This window comes from Suncus etruscus, chromosome 18, assembly GCF_024139225.1.
Source record: "Suncus etruscus isolate mSunEtr1 chromosome 18, mSunEtr1.pri.cur, whole genome shotgun sequence".
In the NCBI taxonomy this organism is placed as follows: domain Eukaryota; kingdom Metazoa; phylum Chordata; class Mammalia; order Eulipotyphla; family Soricidae; genus Suncus; species Suncus etruscus.
The window spans coordinates 53,832,238-53,843,383 of record NC_064865.1 but is presented as its reverse complement, the minus strand read 5'-3'; positions in this window follow the sequence as shown (position 1 = coordinate 53,843,383).

Here is an 11,146-nt window from a genome sequence, read left to right as displayed (position 1 = left end):
TCAAGTCTTCTAAATTCCTCACACACTCTACTTGCTTCTATTCTCTTTTTTACAATATGAATTACTTTATTTAAACGTTGTGGCTACAAAATTGTTCAGCTGTTTTTTATTTCACAGATGCAAAGTTATTTATGACTGAGTTTCAGTCCTGCAGTGAACAACACCCACCACCAGTGCACATTTCCCAACACCAACGTCCCCAGTTTCCCCTCTGCCCTCCCCACTGCCTGCCTATAAGGCAGACATTTTTCTTCTTCTTCTTCTTCTTCTTCTTCTTCTTCTTCTTCTTCTTCTTCTTCTTCTTCTTCTTCTTCTTCTTCTTCTTCTTCTTCTTCTTCTTCTTCTTCTTCTTCTTCTTCTTCTTCTTCTTCTTCTTCTTCTTCTTCTTCTTCTTCCTTCTTCTTTTCTTCTCTTCTTTTCTTCTTCTTCTTCTTCTTCTTCCTTCTTCTTCTTCTTCTTCTTCTTCTTCTTCTTCTTCTTCTTCTTCTTTCTTCTTCTTCTTTCTTCTTCTTCTTCTTTTCTTCTTCTTCTTTTCTTCTTCTTTCTTCTTCTTTTCTTCTTTCTTCTTCTTCTTCTTCCTTCTTCTTCTCCTTCTCCTTCTTTCTTCTTCTTTCCTTCTTTTCTTCTTCTTCTTCTTTCTTCTTCTTCTTCTTTTCTTCTTCTTTCTTCTTCTTCTTCTTCCTCTCTCCTTCTTCTTCTTCTTCTTTTCTTCTTCTTCTTCTTCTTCTTCTTCTTCCTTCTTCTTCTCCTTTTTCTTCTTCTTCTTTCCTCCTCCTCTCTTCTCTTCTTCTTCCTCCTCCTTCTTCTTCTTCCTCCTCCTCCTCCTCCTCTTCCTCCTCCTCCTCTCCTTCTTTTCTTCTTCTTCTTCTTCTTCTTCTTCTTCTTCTTCTTCTTCTTCTTCTTCTTCTTCTTCTTCTCCTCCTCCTCCTCCTCCTCCTCCTCCTTTCTCTCTTGTTTTAGACACTGTGGTTTGCAATATTGTTACTGAAAGAGTACCATGCATATCACATATCACTTTACCTTCTTTCAGCACCTAGTTCTCGTCCAGAGGGATAATTTCCAACTATCATTGTCCTAGTGATCCCTTCTCTGCCCTAAATGATTCTTCCACTATTTGTGGCAATCTTCCTACCATGGACTGGTCCTCCTGGCCCTTGTCTCTGGACAGTATTACCATACAACCCTTTTTTTTTTTAAATATCCCACAAATGAGTGCGATTATTCTCTATTTAACCTCTCCCTCTGACTCATATTGCTCAACATAAAACTCTCCATATCCTTGCTTCCATTCTTTTACCAGACCTATTTCCAACTGGTGGCACCTCTGACAAATTTGTGCAAGTTTCAGATGAGCTCACGCTAACACTGAATTTGCCAACCCAGGAGACGGAGCCAACAGAAACTTTCTAAATTTTACTGACATATCTGCCTTGGGTTCTCTAAAAATATAAATATAAATATAAAAAATATAAAAAAATATAAAAAATATAAGGTTTGATATTTTTTAAAACCCCAATTTCCCTGAAATGTGAATGAATAGTATTATCTTGCTTTCCACAAACCACATATTTTATTTATCTTTTTTTTAAAATAATTTTTAGGAAACAAAGATGATTACTATGCAGAAACTAATGCTCATTTAGGACACATTGATGATTTTTCTGGGTTTTATTACACAGAAACACTTAGCAGAGACTATCTGATTAAATCATGTTGCTCTACACATGTACGCAGTGTCTGCCATTTGGAGCACAAAGGACAATTTACAGACAGAAGCCACATGGGAAGTCACAGAGGCCCAAAGTCATGAGAGCTGGTAGATTTCTGAATGTTTTCCCCAGGGATGCTGTGATGGGTCCTCACCTGCCTCTGTAAACTTCAACTTAATAACCTCTTTTCAACATTCATCATTCCTTATCACACTGAGCAGATGGGATGCTCTTCAAACACAGTTTGCAATTTCCTCCTTCCTTTATTTGCTTTAGTAGCTCTCTGTGTTTCTTCCTCTTGTATCTATGTATCTCCAAGTGCCATTTATTGTGATTTATTTTGAGTATATCCACCCCAAGGACTCAGAAACCTGGAGAATACTTAGCCACTACAGGGTGTGAGCTTCAGTGCTTAGGTCTTGCAATATGGTGCTGATTTGGTACAATAGTCCTGGGGGCCAAAAAAGCTAGGCCTGGTTGTACTTGGGGAGGATCATGTAGTATCAGGCAGCAAGTCTAGGTCCTTACATATGAAAGGCATGAGCCCCTGATACCTAGCTATCTTTCTGGGTCAAATATTTAAGTTTTAAATATTCATATTTATTATATATAGTATATATTATTTATTACATATCATATAAAACTATATATCATTATCATTGAATCATTATTTTATTATTGATTAGCCATTATAGTTAGCATTGCTATTTAATAACTAAAATATTGACTTAATGATTATAATTGATATTAATTAAATATGATTGATGATTAAATATTAAATAAAAAATTAGATAATTTATTTACCCAGTGAGACTTGGTAGTGCTCAGCACTGCTTGGAACTGGGAATTAAACTCAGGGTCTGGCCTGGACTCTACTATTTATGTCACTTCCTGGCCCAAGTGGATTCTATTTTTCAAGGACTGGCAAAGCCGCCATCTTTTCAATAAAGCTTTCTCTAACATGCTTGAATGCCATGTTTGTTCTTCATTTCAAACACTCAGAACTTCCAGTTTTACCTGTTTGATGGCTCTGCCATTTCTCTGGGCTTGCATTGGGGTTATTTTCTATATCTGTTCATTTTCTCCTTCTAGGCTTTAAATGTACTGTATTTTTCATACCATAAGAGACACATTGAACCACCCCCCCCCAAAAAAAAAAAGTGTCTCTTATGGAGTGAATACCACCTGGAGCTGAAGCCCGAGTGCAGTGGAAGTGAGCATCTAAAAACTATGTGCATCTTATGGACAGCTTTATAGAGTGAAAAATATGATAAGTAAAGGAAGGACTTATCCACAGTTCCTGATGTACTCTACATAATGAAGATGATGTAAGTTTTTACAAATTAATCATTTATTTATGTTAAATAGTAAATTAGGGGATTAGATATATAATACTGTGGGTAAGGCACTTGCCTTGATGGTTTTGCTTCCTGGGCCAATCTGGGTTTGATCCTGGGCATCCGGAATAGTTCGTTCGTTCGTTCGTTCATTCGTTCGTTCGTTCGTTCGTTCGTTCGTTCGTTCGTTCGTTCGTTCGTTCGTTCGTTCGTTCGTTCGTTCCTTCCTTCCTTCCTTCCTTCCTTCCTTCTTTCTCTTTCTTTCTTTCTTTCTCTCTTCCTTCCTTCCTCCTTCCTTCCTTCCTTCCTTCCTTCCTTCCTTCCTTCCTTCCTTCCTTCATTCATTCCTTCATTCTTTCTTTCTTTCTTTCTTTCTTTCTTTATTTGTCTTTCTTTCTTTCTTTCTTTCTTTCTTTCTTTCTTTCTTTCTTTCTTTCTTTCTTTCTTTCTTTCTTTCTTTCTTTCTTTCTTTCTTTCTTTCCTTTCTTTCCTTTCTTCCTTCTTTCTTTCTTCTTTTCTTTCTTTCTTTTTCTTTCTTTCTTTCTTTCTTTTTTTCTTTCTTTCTTTCTTTCTCTTTCTTTCTTTCTTTCTTTCTTTCTTTCTTTCTTTCTTTCTTTCTTTCTTTCTTTCTTTCTTTTTCTTTCTTTCTTTCTTTCTCTCTCTTCTCTCTCTCTTCTCTTTCTTTCTTTCTTTCTTTCTTTCTTTCTTTCTTTCTTTCTTTCTTTCTTTCTTCTTTCTTTCTTTCTTTCTTTCTTTCTTTCTTTCTTTCTTTCTTTCTTTCTTTCTTTCTTTCTTTCTTTCTTTCTTTCTTTCTTTCTTTCTTTCTTTCTTTCTTCCTTCCTTTCTTTTTTCTTTTTTCGTCACACCCGGCAGTGCTCAGGGGTTACTCCTGACTCTATACTCAGAAATCACTCCTGGCAGGCTCAGAGGACCATATGGGATGCTGTGATTTGAACCACAGTCCTTCTGCATGCAAGGCAAACGCCTTACCTCCATGCTATCTCTCCGGCCCACTTTCTTTTTCTTTCTTCTTTTTTTGCCATATCTGGCAGTGCTTAGGTGTTACTCCTGGCTCTACATTCAGAAATGGCTCCTGGCAGGTGTGGGGACCATATGGGATGCTGGAGATCAAACTTGGTCAGTCCTGGGCCAGCTGCATGCAAGGCCAACACCCTACATCTGTGCTACCACTCTGTCCAAAATATCACATTTTCTGAAAGGCACTCACTGAGAGATTCCTCTGGCACTGTTGAGGTCCTGCCTTCCTGTTTGTAGGGAGCCTTTGCTTTGTCCATTAGTACAAATAGAGAGTCGAAGGGCTGGCAGAGACAGCTTAGACCTACTCAGGAGGATCTGGTGATTGAAGGGAGTTTTGGGTACAGAGTCTCTATGAACATATTTGATTTTCTGCACTCATTCATCCTCTAGGAAAAATAGGGCATTGGCGCATCATTTACACACAAGAATGTTCAGTACTTGATATCAATTCTTTTATTTTTTTTTTTTTTGAGAAAGGAACAGATTAGTTGTTACTAGATCTTCATGGGTGGAGAAGAAATAAGATAAGGTCACAGCTTGAACATCTGACCCCAAAACTCATTGTGGAATTTCCCTGTGTTCTCCTATTTTGGTACCCAGCTTTAATTGAGGTATAAATGACACAGAACATGGTATAAGTTTAACAAGTACAATGTGCTGTGTACAATGACACACACTTATTATGTACTACCTCGCATTAGCTGTCACTTTCTTCACATTATCACCTAAGTACAATTGATTTTTGTCGTAGTGCAATATACCAGCTAGAAATGACCTTGCTATATTCTGGGCTTTTGTTTTCTTGTAGCGCATGTTTCTTGCTTTATTCTCGGAGTATAATTGACTCTTTTATAATAAGTCTAGGAGTGCTTTTTCCTTTTCAGACATTTGAAATAATTTGAGAAAGATTTATCTTGATTTTGGGAAAAGATGTTCTCCCAAGTGATGCTCAGGTACCTGAGGGGGCCATTCCTAATGGATCTCAGTCGACTGGGCTAAAGGTTCAAAATCAGAGCCTGGGGGCCTGAGAGATAGCATGGAGGTGAGGTGCTTGCCTTGCATGCAGAAGGACGGTGGTTCGAATCCCTGCATCCCATATGGTCCCCTGAGCCTGCCAGGAGTGATTTTTGAGCATAGAGCCAGGAGCACTGCTGGGTGTGACCCAAAAACCAAACTTCCTCCCCCCCAAACAAAACCCACAACAAAATCAGAGCCTGCGGTTATGGTGCTAGAAATTATCCTGGTCATCCCCATGATGTTTTGCCTGGTCATCCCCATGATGTTTTGGGATTCCCTGAAGTCACACCCAGAGGTGCTCAGAGACCTTCAAGGATTTCCCCAATAATGCTCTGGGGAACATGCCTTGATGGGGGTCCAACTGGGATGGTGACATTGTTCCTTATGTTCATTCTTTCATGTTTGCTTCATTTCTCCAGCAAAGCCATTTGGGCCTGAACTTTTCCTTTGTGAGGAGATTTTGGTTACTAATTCAATCTTTTACTTAGACTGGTCTGTTCAGATATTCTTTTTCATCACGATTCACTCTTAGTAGATTATAATTCTGGAACTGTAATCTAATTTTTTTAGGTTTATAATATTTTGGTTATGCTGGTTCATGGGAGCTTCTTAACCTTTTATATTTCTGTGACTATAGTTGTAATATTTTCTCTCTTATTTGTGCGTGTATGCAGGGTGTGTAGGGAGTCAATCCCAGAGCGTCACACACAAAAAGTTTATGTTTTACCTCTGAACTATATCAAAAGCCCTGTCTTCTTTTTATTTATAATTTTATTTCTTTGTTTCAAGATTTTATTTTTCAGTTGTTATAAAAGTAAACTTATTTATTTAGTTGAGCCACACCCAGTAATACTTAAGGGTTACTCCTGGCTCTGCATTCAGGAATCACTCCTGGCTGTGCTTGGGGATTATATAGGATGCTGGAGATCGAACCCAGGTTGGCCAAGTGCCTTCCCCATTGTGCTATCTGTCTTAAGTTTTGATTTCTCCTTGGATCCATTGGTTGTTCATGGGTATGTCTTTTACTTTCTATATATTTGTGTATCATTTATGTTTACTCTTGTTAATGATTTCTAATTTCACAACATAATGTTTGAAATAGATGCTTGATATTATTGTATGCATCTTAAATTTAAAAACTTGCTTTGTGTCCTAACCCAGTTTTCAACTGTTGATCCCTGGTACAGAGTCAGTACACAGAAATTTTATGATTTAAAATGATGAGATTTGGCTTTCGCTTGTTTTCTTTCTCAGCTTTTGTTGGCTCTAGCTTTTCCTCTTACACATATACTGACACTTACACATGCCCTAAAACAGCCCATCTAACAAAATGTCAGAATGTGAAGAAAGAAGTTTCTATAAATCTTTAAGGAATCAGTGCCAAAGACTTCTGTTCTGAGTTGCTGCTATGGAGACAAACTTTATTTGTAAGCAGGTGTCTAAATGCCTGGGTAGATTACCTGTCTGCCAAAATACCAGACAGTGAAAACATAAAACCTAGTTAAAATAAATAAAAGTGCAATGAGATTTGGTAGGAAGAACCAGTAATAAAGAATATTAAAGGAAAAACTGGAGAGACAGACATAGAAAGAGAGAGAACTCGGTGGGCTGAGCCCATATGGGAAGTCTGAGTTCTAACCCCATCACTTCGTGGTTCTCTGAGCAGTATTGCCAATGGTTGCCTGGCACCGAGCCAGGGATCAGCCCTAAATATCCCTCAAAAAAAACACACACATGATATCAAAGGGGACATACTTTTTTTTAAATATTTTTATTTATTTAAACATCTTGATACAAATATGATTGTGATTAGGTTTCAGTCATGTAAAGGACACCCCCCATCTCCAGTGCAACATTCCCACCACCAATGTCCCAAATCTCCCTCCATCCCACCCCCCCACCTTTACTCTAGAAAGGTTTTCCAGTTCCCTCATTCATTCTTTTTTTTTAATATATTTTTTAAGCAACATGATCATATTTGGGTTACAGTCATAACCAGAACACCCCCCTTCACCAGTGTAACATTACCCCCTTCCCCCTTCCCATCCCTTGCCTGTATTCAAGACAGGCATTCTACTACAATTGTTTTTAAGTTTAGTAAGTTGTATTTTTTTTCCTTAAAGAATAAAAGTAAAAAATAGTAAAGGTGTGATAGTAGCAAGAGCCTTTGTTTGCATAGGTTCAGAAAAATGGGGAAAATGAAAAAAAAATCCTTGACCTGATTACTAAAAAGTCCTCACCTCAGTTTATTGGCATAAGATAGACTCTGGGTTTCAGGCAAACCAGTCAAAGGGGACATACTTTAAGGAATGTAATCGTGACACCAAGAAAGAGCTGGGGGATAAATAGTAATTAAGGCACTTTCCTTTTATGTGTTGATGGCAGTTTCACTCCCAGTACCTTATATGGTCCTCAAACACCATCAGAGATGATGTTGAGCACAGAGTCAGGAGTAAGACCTCATCCTTGCTAGGTATAGCCCAAAATACACACAAAATAAAAAGAGGCAAAAATTTAAGAATCATGTTTTCTGATTCATGGTTTACTTCTAACTCGCTGCTTCATAGTGTGGTGTCTGAGTTATTTCTGTTACACTGGGGGAGGAGGGTAAGTCATTAGTCATTTTCTTCCCAAAGTCCACTCAAACCTGATTTAGTAAAAATAGTACAGGAGAGTTATGTGTTACTACTAGGATGTGCATATGACCACCAGGACCAACATGGATGAATGGAATTTGGGAGAAATGTTTCTTTCAGCAAAAAGTTGCATACCTGAGGAGCAACTTGATAGAAAAACCACCGTTCCCTTGGCTTGTCAGAAACAAGGCTGTGGATAGACAGCCACAGCAGAGATCTCTGGTTCCATGGGCCTGATATTAGAAAATAGTGAGGAAATAATATTACAAATTTTAGAAGTGATTTGAAATTCTTTCAACCTAATCCATACAGCATGAAAAATCAGTTCAATTATTATTATAATCACCGAACTTTCCCTCTTTATCTTATAAGATGAGCACAAGTGGGGGCCGAAGAGGTGGCGCTAGAGGTAAGGTGTCTGCTTTGCAAGCACTAGCGTAGGACGGACCGTGGTTCGATCCCCCGGCATCCCATATGGTCCCCCCAAGCCAGGAGCGATTTCTGAGTGCATAGCTAGGAATAACCCCTGAGCGTCAAACAGGTGTGGCCCAAAAACAAAAACAAAAACAAAAAAAAGATGAGCACAGGGGCCACATTTAGGAGGGTATGTAAATAGTTTCTTAATTTCTTAGCCAAATATCAATCAAGGTAATATTGTTGCATGAAAACTAGAAACAGCACTGGGAAAGTTAGCATCCTGTCTATCTGTCCATCCATCCTGCCCATTCTCCTTTCATCTTAAACACCATTAAATGGCAGCCTCCAGAAAAACGTCTAAACCTAAGACATTTCTTTTTTTTTATATTTTATTTAAACACCTTGATTACATACATGATTGTGTTTGGGTTTCAGTCATGTAAAGAACACCACCCATCACCAGTGCAATTCCCATCACCAATGTCCCAAATCTCCCTCCTCCCCACCCGACCCCCGCCTGTACTCTAGACAGGCTTTCCATTTCCCTCATACATTCTCATAAGACATTTCTTTTAGACATAATGTTATGTATTTTCAATGATCTTTTTATCAATCTTTTTTGGTGACTCTTATAATTTTATTCCTTGCTGTAATATCTTCCTAATTTATAGGTCAACTTCCCTTGCATTTATTCTTTCCATGCGTTAGCCCTTTTCCTTCTACTATTCTTCTGCTCAAGGTTAGCTTTGTTTGAAAGCATTTTTCAACATTACAGAGTAACTGTGTAATTTATATGATATAAAAACAGTGTCTACGTGTCATTTATACAGATTTTTTTTCTGAGATTATATTAAGGAGTGAAAGATGAAACTCTACCTTATCCTATAACTTCAAATTGAGACAAAGTAGAAGAACAAACAAAGACAAACTACATAAAATATCTTTTTTGTTTGTTTGTTTTTCTGGTCATAAACTGCAGTGACCAAAGGCTACTACTGGCTGCACTCAGGAATCACTTCTGGAGGGCTCCAGGGGACTAGATAGGGGACTGGGGATGGAACCTGCATCAGACATATGCAAAGCAAAGGTCCTACCCACTGCACTATCTCTCTGGCTCAGATCATGTCCCATTCTTGAGTTGATAGTACAAATTAAGCTTTAGGTGGAGGTAGGAGAGATAGCACAGAGAGTAGGGTATTTACCTTGCATGTGGCCGACCTGGATTTACCCCCTGACATCCCTTATGGTCCACAGAACCTGCCAGGAATGATTTCTGAACACAGAGCCAGGAGTAACCCCTGAGTGCCAACAGATGTGGCCACAAAACAAACAAAACAAAAATAAATTCAGCTGTAGGCCATCTATTTCAAGAAGACATTGACTGTCCTAAGCATGTCCCATGTGAGATACAAGTAGGGAAGTTATATAGAGAAATGCTTTGTGTCCTTAAACTTCTAAGCTTAGATCACCATATTCTGGTATAGCACCTTTAGCCATCTCAGTCATATTCAGCACAGCACTATATGCTGAGAGTCATTCCTTCTGGCACCGCCCACAACGTTCCTTCAACGTTTTTCCTCCAAAGATGTTGGAGATACTCAGTGCCACAATATGTCTCCAGTACATTCCAACCAAGTGTGTACCTGCATTACAATGGAAAGTATATGACTCCCCACCCCAAAAGCATGATGGGTAAGTAGAGAGTAATGAAACCAAGTATGTGAGCTCTGCAACCAATAACAACAATAGCATCATGGGAAAGGAAAAACAATTACATTTCTAGTCTTGCAAAGAAATAGTCTAGCATGAAAATAGTCCAGTGTGGAAAGCTATATATGTACATGAAAAAAAAACAAAAAACAAAACAACCACAGACTCTGGTCAATATGAAATCCTGCTTGGCTATAAGAAAAAGTGAAATTTTTCATTTTGCTGTTTTGTGGCTGGATCTAGAGAACATCACGCTGCATGGTTAGCCAGTAGGAGAGAGACAGATGTAATAATCTGAAACATGGAACAATAGAGGCAATAACAAAATCAAGGGCCATGCTGATAGAACATTGTCAATTTAAGAATCCTTAGTCTGAGATGATATGGTGGTAGATTAGTGATGAACAGTCCTGGCTACATATTATTATTATATTTAGAAATCCCCACATAGGTAAACAGTTTAGAATCCCAAACCACTGAGCTGGCCCTAGATTCCAATTTCATCCCCATTCAAATGACCATATCTGTCTCCCTCTGTAACCTGATCAGTAGTCAGCAGCCTCTGGAGAGGAAAAGGGGCTGAAGTTTGCTTTTTAGGTGAGAAGGAAGAAGCAGAAGAGCAGGTAGACCTGTGAATTTTCACCTCACAAAACTAGGATTTTTTAAAATTATATTTTAGGGGCCCGGAGAGATAGCAGAGTGGCGTTTGCCTTGCAAGCAGCCGATCCAGGACCATAGGTGGTTGGTTCGAATCCCGGTGTCCCATATGGTCCCCTGTGCCTGCCAGGAGCTATTTTTGAGCAGACAGCCAGGAGTAACCCCTGAGCACTGCCGGGTGTGGCCCAAAAACCAAAAAAAAAAAATTATATTTTAGAAAATAGCAGAACTGGGGCCAGAGTAATAGCACAGTTAGGAGGGCATTTGTCTTACATGAGAGTTCAAATCCCTGGCATCCCATATGATACCCTGAATACTACCAGAAGTGATTCTTGAATACAGAATCAGGAGTAACCACTGAGCACTGCTGAGTGTGACCCCCAAATCAAAAACCAAAAGGGAAAAATAGGCAGAACTGAAGTTCATATCAACAAGCTCTAGAGTTCTTGTTAACCTCTGCAGTGATCGCCTGTTTAAGCTAGGTGATCTTCATAAGTATTGGGGAATTAGGGCTTCAACAGGTCTTCTTGGGTTCTTTAGTTCAAACTGTTGCACTAAGCATTCTATTATTTTTATTCTTATTTTATTTTATATATATTTTTGGGGGTGGCATACCCAACAGCAC